We start from the raw sequence: 11,533 nt of genomic DNA, 5'->3' as shown, positions 1-11,533 counted from the left end.
CCCCAGCGCTCCGCCCCCTCGGTCTTGGCTCTTCCACCTGCTGCCAGCTCAGGTACCACGCTGCTCCTGTCGGCGGCATCAAGAGAGCTGGGCTGTGCAATGACTTGAAAATATCAGCCTTCCTTGTCCATATAAGGTTCCTTCCCTATCCTGTTCTATTACGCTAAAGCATAATGAAACCCTTTATCTTTATGAAGAACCTTCATGTCCATTTAAAGGTCGCTAGTATTTGCACACCATTTTACAAATGTTGGCCATTTGCATCAATAAAAATCCCTGACTTCTGTGTGTAAGGGTGCTCTCACCTGTAAAGGACGCCTAGATTTGCGTAAAAGTCCCCTCCCACTTTTTTCTAACCTGCATAAGGACACAACTTCTATACACAAATTTTCCTGTGTGTATAGAGCATTCCAGAATGCATTAAAAAATCCGTATACCCGTGTAAGGTCGCCTCAAATCTGCATAATGACCCCCCTCTGCCTGTATAATGACTCCACTTATCTATATAGTGACTCCTCCCATCTTTATTAGGATGCCTCCCATGTATTTAAGAACTCCTCCAAACCGATTAAGGATTACTTCAGTGTATATGAGGACCCTCAACCCTTGCCATTCATCTTATAATTTGCAAAGTATTTTTTCAGCCACTACTGAACCCGCTGATGCCACACTGATAGGGAAGTAGAGACCCACCCTGGGAGGGGACCTGACCACCCTGACATCATCACCCAGTCTGTCACTGTTGGAGCTAATACTAAGGTAATAAGGAATGCAGCCCCAAGAGTCCTCTCTTGCTGCAGGGCAGGGCTAGACTTTGCCACCTGGAGTTCCCACACCTGGCTTCCTTTGGGGGGATTGAAACGGGAGGGTGGGAGAACAGAAGATTAGTGCTTCACTTATCCCATACTGACATTTTGTCCCCAATTGGTAAGAAAGGGCTGGGGAGAAAAATAATGATGGTGGTGGTCGTGGTGGCGATGATGATGATGGTCTTAATAATGATGATGATAATGGCAGCGATGATGATGGTGATGATATGATGAGGACAATGATGGCTGTGATGACAGTAATAATGATGAAGATGGTGAGAAGAAGCATGGTGATGATATTGATGGAGACAACAGGAGAAAGTGAAGTTAGCCACCCCATGATAAACACACACACATTCATCACCACTCTGCCAGGTATTCTCCTCCAGCTGCCTCCAGTTCTGGCTCGAGTCATTTCCTTCATCATCCCTGAACAAATGTTCTGTATGGAGCTTGGAGATGAAGGAGATTCTGAGATGAGCAGCAGGGAGGCGTACTAAGTGACCCCAGGCAAGCGATTTCCCACCTTGGAGTCTGTTTCCTTACCTATAGGGGGAAAGGGGTGAGATTAGCTTGCCCTAAAAGCCCTGGGTTGAACAATCTCTTGCATCATTTCCACAGCCAATGTTTGTTGAGCCAGCAAAACTTGCTAATGGGGAAAAGAATTCCAAATGACCTGATGTGAGCAATTAGGGGCATGTGTATGACAGCGGGAGACTGTCAGAGGTGCTCATGACTGAGTACTCATGACTCTGCAATTCAAGAGCACTCAGTGGCTCCCTGTTGTCTGTAGAATCAAGTCACACTGTCTCAGCCCTGCATTTATGCCCTCTAGCGTCTGGCTCTGTGTCAGCCCTCCCCAAACGGATAATATTTGAGAGTGGTGGGTTTCTAAGTCATACGACAAAAACCCACAGTGAGAAGCACATTTTACATTATGATCACACACACACACACACACACACACACACACACACACACACACACACACACACACACGGTAAAAAATTTCATAAAACCAAACTGACCTCCACTATGTGCAGTGCTCTTGGATATTTTCTATTCTTTGTTAATTCTATTTTATACATAAAAATCTGGTCACAACATCTTAAATTGTTTCAGATTGGCTAATGGGTCTTGACCTGCATCTGAAAAGCACTACTCTGGAATTCCAGAGAAGGAGCTGTGTTGTTGTTAGACAGGGGGTAATTATTACTAAGTAGAGGAGCTCAATGCTTTGTTCCTGCTCCCTCACTCCCAACATGGGTGCATGCATGAACAAACACACACACACACACACACACACACACACACACACACACACACACACCACTCTGCTACATTCCCCTCAGAAAAAAGTTTGAATTTATTGAGGCTTCCCTTTTTCCTCCCCCTGCTTCACCCTGGATCTTTCTCTTGTCTCCATCTCTCTGTCTCTCTTACATGTGGTTTGGGTCCCAGAAGCCAAAATTCTTTAAAGAATTGCTTTAGTCTATGTTGGTTAAGCCCCAGGTATCTATCTTATTACATAGGGCATCTGCAATGCTGCCTGATAGAAATTGTTGGCTCCACTTTTTTCGGCCATTTTCCCCTGGGTCTGTTTCTCCTGGGAAAGACAAATGATTATTCCAGGGCAGTCCTAGAGTACTGTTTACAGGGTCCTTCGCTGAATATCTTTCCAAAACCATCTCAAGCCCCACAGGTATTAATTCAGGGATTGTGGTGCATGAGAAACCCCTGGTAGAGGATGGCTCACAGCACACGATTGTTGCTATTTAATTTCAGCCAATGCTTGCCATATGGGAAGAGGGATACAGCATTGCCAGATGTTCCAAATTTCCAAAAGAAGACAGAAATCTGGATATTTTTAAAAGCAAAATCCCTCAGCTTTTAAATGTTAAAACTAATTCAGATACAAAAAAAAAAAAAATACTGCGTGGGCCAAATAAAACCTGTCCATGGGTCGGAGCTGGCTCATTTGTAAGCTCTGGTCTAGGCAGAGGCTGAACAGTCCCAACATGAAAGGGGCAAGCAGAGGAAGAGGGCCCCACAATGAGACTGAAAAGGAGCAGCAGAGAACTGGGAGGGAAGCCAGGGAAAGGCAGCAATGCCGCCTCCTCCAGGAAGGCTTCCCAACCAGACTCTCCTGATAGAATGCTAGGGCACATTCTGGTTGAAGAACTCAGCATTTACTCCCTCTGGCTTAAACCAGTTTGACTGGGTGGTTGCAAGGATTTCAGGAGAGATTGCCAAGTGATTAGTCCTGTGCCTAGTACATAGTAGGTTCTTAATAAATGGGAACTATTTATGCTATGCAATCAGCTATGATTGACTTATTTGTCCCGCACACATTTATTAAGTGCCTACCATGTCTGAGGCACTGCTTTATGTTCTGGGAAAATGAGGATAAGCAAAAAGACACAAAGCCTCTCACTGATGCAACTAATGTTCCTGGAGTGGGGAAGGCAGAATGAGCATGTAAGTATACAGTTTCAGGTAAGAGGAGACAATAAGCAGGATATGAGTGTGTGTGGTAGGAAGGGGGTGGTTGCTACTTTTAAAAGATGCTTGGGAAATGTTTCTCCCTCCGTTTGGGTGACATTTGAGCAGAGACCCAAATGAAGGAAGTTCTTTAGTTCATGATAGGCATGGCTAAGAGTTTGGACTTGGCAGCCAAACCACATGGTATGAATCCTGGCTCTGCTCTTTAACAGCTGGGTGACCTTAGACAATTTTTTCAACCACTCTATACCTTGGTTTCCACATCTGTAGGATGAAAATAGTAACCTTGACTACTTCCACGGATTGCTGTGAAGACTGAGTGAATGAACACATGTAAAGTGTTCTTAGAGCAAGTGCTTAACATGCACTTGCTAATTATTATGATTGTTGTTGTTGATGATTTTTTTTATTACTACTGTGACATATCTTCCAAATAGGAAGAGAGTAAAGTAAGTGAATAAATTCACAAGCAAATAAGAAAATGCCCAGAAAGGGTAAAGATAGATGAAGCTACACAGCCTTCAGGTGTTCAATAATCCTTGTAGTTCCTCCCTCCCTACCTCCCCCCCTTCCTTCTTCTTCTTTCTTTCTTTCTCTCTATGAAATATATATGGAGTACCTAATAGCTGTCAGGATCTGTATTGAGTAATCCCTGGTGTCTGTGAATAAATTTTTTAAAAAAGAATCCCTCCCCTCCATTTACTAATGTATTCACTCATTCAATTTAATGTTTATTAAATACCTACTAGGTGTCAGGCTCCATGTTAAGTAAGGATCTATACATTTAAAAAAAATTTTTTTAAAAAACCCTACATTCATTCATTCCATGACTCCTACTATGTGTGAGGCACTATTCTAGGCCCTGGGAATTTGGCAATGAACTAAACAGATGAAAATCTTTGCTCTCATGAAGCATAGGTCTGGAGGTAGAGAGAGAACTCATAGGTAAATGAGCAAATATGCAGATATAATCAGTTTATTAGATGGGCTGGTGTCATGGTTAATTTTATGTGCCAAGTTGACTCGCCTAAGGAATGTTAAGATAGCTGGCAAAATATTATTTCTGGGTGGGTCTGTGAGGATGTTTTCAGAAGAGATTAGCATTTGAATCAGTGGGCTGATAAAGAAGATCCACCCTCACCAATATGGGGGGACATCATCTAATCTGTTGAGGGCCTCAATAGAACAAAAAGGCAGAGAATGGGGGAATTCTCTCTCTCTCTCTTCTTGAGCTGGGACATCCATCTTTCCCCACCCTAGGACATCAGAGCTTCTTGTTCTCAGGCCTTTGGACTTGAACTGGGAGTTACATCGTCAGCAACTCTTGTTCTCAGGGCTTCGAACTTGAACTGAATTATACCGCTGGCTTTCCTCATTCTTCAGCTTGCAGACAGCATATCGTGGGACGTTTTAGCCCCCATAATTGCCTAGGCCAATTTTCATAATTAGTCTTTTCTAATATATCTATCTATGCATACACACACACACACACACACACACACACACACACACACACACATACATATATACATATATATATATATGTATCTCATATTGGTTCTGTTTCTTTGGAGAACCCTGATGAATATAGGTGGGTTCAACCACAATGAGATACTAACATAGTCATTAGCATGCCTAAAATACAAAGATCGAAAGGATGGAACACCAGAGTATTTATACATTATTAGTTAGGGTATAAACAGTACAAACACTAGAAAAAGATCTGGCAGTTTCTTAAAAATCTAAATCTACACCTACTCTATGACCCAACAATTCTGCTCTCACATAGTTCCTCAAGAGAAACAAAAACATACATCCACACCTAGAATTGTGCAAGAATTTCATAGCAGCTTTATTCGTAATAGCCTCAGGCTAGAATCAGCCTGCATGTCCATTATTGAAAGATGGATAAAAGTCTGTGGTATATGCACACAGTGGAATACTATTCACTGATAAAAAGGAACGAGCTAATAATATAGGTAACAACGTGGATAGGTCTCAAAATTATTATGCTGAGTGAAAGAAGCCAGATCCGAAAGAGTACGTACAGTATGAGTCCATTTAAATGATGTTTGAGAATAGGTAAAACTAATCTATGGTTGCAAAAATAATCTGAACAGTGGTGGTGTGGGGCTTACTGGGAAAGAGGCTGAGGGAAATTTCTGGGGTGACAAGCATTGTTCTGTATCTTGATAAAGGTTCAGGTTGCATGGGGGTCTGCATTTGTGGTTAACTTAAGAATTGTACATTTCACTGTATGGAAATTTCACCTAAAATGTTATTCATATGTATCCTTAAGTATTGGGGTAAAATGTAGTGGTGTCTACAGTTTCTTTTGAAAAGAATCTAAAACGAAAATAAGAGCTCATTGGAGGAATATGTACATAACAAGGCAAATAAAGAAAAATATTTATGGTAGAGTCCAGGTGGCAGGTATCCAGGAATTCACTGTAATATTCTTTCAACTTTTTTTGTATGCTTCTAATTTTTAATAATAAAATGTTGAGGAAATAAGGGCAGGGCTGTCATTTGAGCAATAAAATAAATTAGTATTGAATTATATCTCAAATATGAAATAAAAATTTGTGAGTCCATAATGATATAAATAAAAAAAAAAGAACAAAAACAGAAAGTAATAAATGGGGGGAAATAGGCAAATCTCCCATGCAGAATAATTCCAAATAATTTATGTAGCTACTCTACTCTCAAGGAGGTAAAGCATATCTCCCCACTCCTTAAGTATAAATTAAGCATAGTGACTTTCTTCTGAAGACTACAGAATGGAAAAGGAAAAGAAGGGTGACTTCACAGTGGAGAAACCTGACAAACACTACCTCTGTCAGGTTATCAAGGTCAAGGTCAACATCAAAACTGATAAGACATGTTGATAGTGTATACCCTTGGTATGATATGGTGAAAATGGCACTTTATCTCTGCTCTTCTCTAAAACTATAGGTTTTTCCCAGTCTAGTCATGAGAAAAACATCAGACAAATCCTAATTGAGGCACATTCTGCAAAATATCCGAACAGTACTCCTCAAAACTGTCAGGGTCATAAAAACAAAGTCTCAGAAACTGTCAGAGCCAGGAGGAGCCTGAGGAGATAAAACAGACAAATATAATGTAGTATCATAGATGGGACCCTGGGACAGAAAAGGGACATTAGGTGAAAGCAAAGGAAATATGAACAAATGATAGAGTTTAGTTAACAATAATGTAGCAATATCATTAAATTAGTTTTGACAAATGTATCATAGTAATGTAAGTTGTTAACAAGAGGAGAAACTGAATGAAGGATGTAGAGGAACTCTCTGCACTATCCTTGCAACTTTTCTGTAAATCTAAAACTATTCTAAATTAACATCTTACTTAAAAAAAAGCAATCCAAAAATTTTTTTTAAAAGGATAGAAAAGTTAAAATAAATGAAGCTTGGGCTCAATGGTGCGAACAGAAAACAGCTTTATTCTTTTTTACCCTGCCTTTACACTCCATCTGAGTCCCCTTTTCCCTTGCCTTGGCTATATCAGAAGCATATCTTCTAGATTTTCTTGCCATTTGAGGGTTTTCCAACTGTTCCAACTTCAGGTCAATAGTTCAGCCAAACTTATTATCAAAATGTCCATCTGTTATCCAGTCCAAAGTTACTTCCTTTCTCCTGGTGGAGGCTTGAGCCAAGGCCACACTGACCAACGGAGAGGAGGGGTGGCCATGATTGGTTTGTCAGCTCTTCTTGCTCTATCCCCTTCCTTGAAAGGGCTGCAAGGAGTAGGGGAAGAGAGGCTCATTTGACTGGTGCTGTTTCATTCTGGCTCTACCCTCCCACATCATACCAGGCATGCAGTTGGTGTATCTTTTTCTCGTGGGAATCCTTGGGAAGCCCCATTCCCCTTTTTGTTCATTCTGTCAAACATTCCTGCTTTGAACAAGGATGTGTGTTATTTAGTGTCAAACTATTGCTGGTGTTTATGTCCTTCAGCCAGAGACCACCAGGAACGCACCTATGGTTGAAGAAGTTGGGTTTATTACTTATTGCAGTGAGAAAGAATGCACATCATGGGGAAAGTGGTAACATGCACCAAGTAAAAGGTTGACTGTGTTCCCCCAGCCCCATTTGTATGTTGACATTCTAAACTCCAGCAACCTCTAATTTTACTGTATTTGGAGACAGTCCTTAAAGAGGTAATTAAGGTAAAATAAGGTCATTATGGTGGGCCTTAATCCAATGTGATTGGTGTCCTTACGAGAAGAGGAGATTAGGGCACAGACAGGCACAGAGGGATGACCATGTGTGGACACAGGGAGAAGACAGCCTTCTACAAGCCAAAGAGAGAGGCCTAAGAAGAAACCAACTCTGCCGACACCTCAGTTTCGGACTTCTGGCCTCCAGAACTGTGAGAAAATACATTTCTGTTGTTTAAGCCACCTGGCTTCTGGTACTTTGTCATGTAGCAGATTAATTCAGAGAGCGTTAGAAAGAACTTTTCATTGGATTTGGATTTACTTGGATCATTTTGACCTGGGTCACAGGAAGATAGAGCTCACTCTGGATTAAGGGTTGTTAGCTGGGGCAATTCTATGATTGGGTGTCTCAATAAATCTTATCTATAGGAGGACATGCTAGAGCAAGGATAAAGCTGTAATAGGGAAAGAAGCAGCAGTCATTATTTAGCAAGAAAGTGAGATGTTTGGGGTTTGGTGGGATGCATAGAAGGTGATCATTGTGTGCAATTGTTTCTGTCCCCTGGGAGACCATCATGGTGTGGTCACTAGTGTCAGGTCCATTCCAGACACGCTGGGCTCCCAGTTTTCTTTCTTGCTGTGAAGTAACCTCCCAGCCAGTTATCAAATTATTTCCTGCTCTCCCTCGTAGTTATCTAACTAGGCCTCTTGGCTACTTCTGGCAGTTGGGAGATCTGCAGAGATAATGTGCGTCACTTCCAGGGTTGGCCCAAGAAAACCCACATCAATGATCCTCCCTCTGTCCCGGCATCTGCGGCAGAGTCCAGAATGGCCATGAGAGGGCCCACCTTTCCAGAAACACCTGCAGCAGTCCCTGACGCCAGAAGAAGATAACTTGGATTGTGTTAAATGTCTGATAAGTGAGAGTTTACTTATTGCAGTGCTACCTGAACGCAGCCCCTCCTTGTACTCCTCAGTCATAGGGTGGTCCTCTCTCTCTTGCTATGCTGCCACAACCCCCTTGGCCCCTGCTCTCCATAATATGCCCCCAGGGCCCTCTTTGCCCCTCAGGCAGCTCTCTGGGGTGTTCTCCTTTTCAGGCAGCTTTCTCAGTGTCAGACACTGCCGTAGCTGCTGTGGGCTCACTGTGCCAGCGGGGGCGGCTGTAGTGAATGCTCACCTTGACATTTCTGCCATCCCCCCAAACTTCAAGGACACATATCCTCATTTCTCAGCATGCTCCAGTTAGTCCCATGGAGGCACCAAGATGTTTTAAAATATAGGTAAGGTGAGGCTAACAGATCAGCAAGATGACTGCCATTGAAAAGATAGTTTGTTATTCATAGTTCCCGAGAGGAGGGGAACCACACCACACAATGCAGGAAGCACCAGGGCCAGTCAGGAGGCAGAGAGAGTGAAGGGTCAAAGTGGACAAGAGATTTCATTGTGTTTTTTTGCAGGAAGAAGTGGGCAAGGCAGGGCATGGAGGTCTAGAATTAACTAATTTGATTACTGTAATTTCAGCAGGATCTGGGGCATAGGGGCAGCCCCTAGTTGTCTGGTACCTGGCCCTGGGGTGACTAGGGTAGGTGAACAAGAGGTCATAAAGGAGGTAGTTGGGGGTGTAAGCTCTGGATTGGCTGGTTTGCTTATAAAAGGTACAATCATTCACTATCTCTAAGAATTAGCTTACCCTGCGAGGGGTCATCAAAAGCCCCAAAATGTCAAAGTATCAAAAATGCAGACTAAAAAGACATTATTAATACGTAAGACCTGTTGGTCAGGAATCCACCAGTCAAGGAGTGAAATGCTTACTTCCCTTTCCTGAATGCAAATGACCTTCTCTAAGGTAGGTGTGGTAAGCTGAATAATGGTCCTCAAAGATATCCAGGTCTTAATCTCCAGAACCTGTAAATATTACTTTACATGGCAAAAGAGGCTTTGCAGATGTGATGAAGTTGAGGATTTCAAGATTGGGAGATTGTATTAGTCCATTTCTGTTGCTTATAACAAAATACCTGGAACTAGGTAATTTGTAAGAAAACAAAATTTATTTTTTACAGTGTCAGAGGCTGGGAAGTCTGAAGTCCAGGGAGCACGTCTGGTGGAGTGACCCTACAGCAATGCACAATGGTGTCACATGGTGAGAATGCTGAGGCAGAGAGAGAGCTAATTCCTCACTCCTCCTTTTAAAGCCCTCAGAACCATGCCCATGACCACCATGGAACCCATCAATTTATTAATCTCTTTACTACAGCATGGTCCTCACAGTCTAATCACCTTTTCAAGGCCCCACCTTTCAATTACCATAATAGAGTTTCTGACCCTCAACAGTTACACTGTGGATTAAGTTTCAATGAGTTTGGGGGGACATGCAATCTACAGCAGAGATTATGCTGGATTATCTGAGTGGGCCTTAACTATAATCACAAGGGTTCTGATAGGAGGCAGATTTGACCACAAAAGAGGAGAAGGCAAAGTGATGATGGAACTGGAGACTGGAGTGATGCACTTGAAGATGGAGGAAGGGGCAACAAGCCAAGGTTTGCAGGTGACCACTAGAAGATGGGAAAGTCGGGAAAGCAGGTTCTCTGCACAGAGACTGCCGGAGAATCCACCCACACCCACACCTTGATTTGAGCCCTGTAAGTCTCATTTTGGACTTCTGGCTTCCAGAACTGTAAGAAAATGTACACATTTGTGTTGCTTCGAGCCACTAAGTTTGTGGTAATTTGTTATGGCAGTAATAGCAAACGAATACAGCAGTGGTTCTCAGTAGGGGCAAAGTTGCCCTCATGAGGGACATTTGGTCAATTTCTGGAGACATTTTTATTGGCATAACTGGTTGGGTTACAACTGGGATCTTGTGGGTGGAGGCCAGTGACGCTGTTCAGCATCCTGCAATGGACAGGACAACACCCCTTAACAAAAAATGACTCAGCCCCAAATGTTGAGATGTGGAGAAACCCTGCTCTAAAGAATTCCCTGGGCTTTCTCTTCTTGGTTCGTCCTTTTGTGAATGCCTTGTTTCACCTCAACTTCCATCCATGTTGTAGAATATGTCAGAATTTCTTTCCTTTTTTTAAAAAATTTTATCAACATACAATGTAGTCGATTTTCATGTCCCCTTACTGATTCCTCCCTTCTGCTCCCTATCTCCTCTCCCACCCATCAACATCATATCTGTTCATTTGTCTTAACAAGTTCAAAGAATTGTGATTGTTGTGTCTTCTTCCCTGCACCCCCCCATTTGTTTGTGTATATATTTATTTTTTAGCTCCCACAAATAAGTGAGAACATGTGATATATCTCTTTCTGTGCCTGACTAGTTTCACTTAATATAGTTTTTTCTAAGTCCATCCATGTTGCTGCAAATGGCAATATTTCATTCTTTTTTTATAACGGAGTAGTATTCCATTGTGTAGATGTACCACAGTTTCCTTACCCACGCATCTGATGATGGACATTTGTGCTGGTTCCAACTCTTGGCTATTGTAAATAGTGCTGCAATAAACATTAGAATTTCCTTCCTTTTTAAGGCTGAATAATATTCCATTGCCTGTATATACCACTTTTTGTTTAGCCATCCATCCATTGATGGACACTTGGGTTGCTTTCACCTTTTGGCTATTGTGAATAATGCGGCTATGAATGTGGGTGTACAAATATCTCCTCGAGAACCTTCTTCAGTTTTTTGGGGTATATACCCAGAACTAAAATTGCTGGTACTTGTTTGTTTTTTGGGTTTTTTTGCTTTTTTATTTTAAATTTTTTATTTTGAATTAATTTTAGATTTACATAAATGTTGCAAGGATAGTACTGAGAGTTCCCATATACCTTTCACCCCAATTTTTCTTATGTTAACATCTTAAATAACCGGGGTGCCTTGGTTAAAACTAAGAAACCAATATTCATGCAAACTGTATTTAAATTTCCCTAGTTTTTCCACTAACGTTGTTTCTCCCATCCAAGACCCCACATTATATTTAGGTGACATGCCCTTTAGTCTTCTCCAGTCTGTGGCATTTCCTCAATCTTCCCT

This window comes from Cynocephalus volans, chromosome 3, assembly GCF_027409185.1.
Source record: "Cynocephalus volans isolate mCynVol1 chromosome 3, mCynVol1.pri, whole genome shotgun sequence".
In the NCBI taxonomy this organism is placed as follows: Eukaryota; Metazoa; Chordata; class Mammalia; order Dermoptera; family Cynocephalidae; genus Cynocephalus; species Cynocephalus volans.
Note: the sequence above shows the minus strand (reverse complement) of the source record.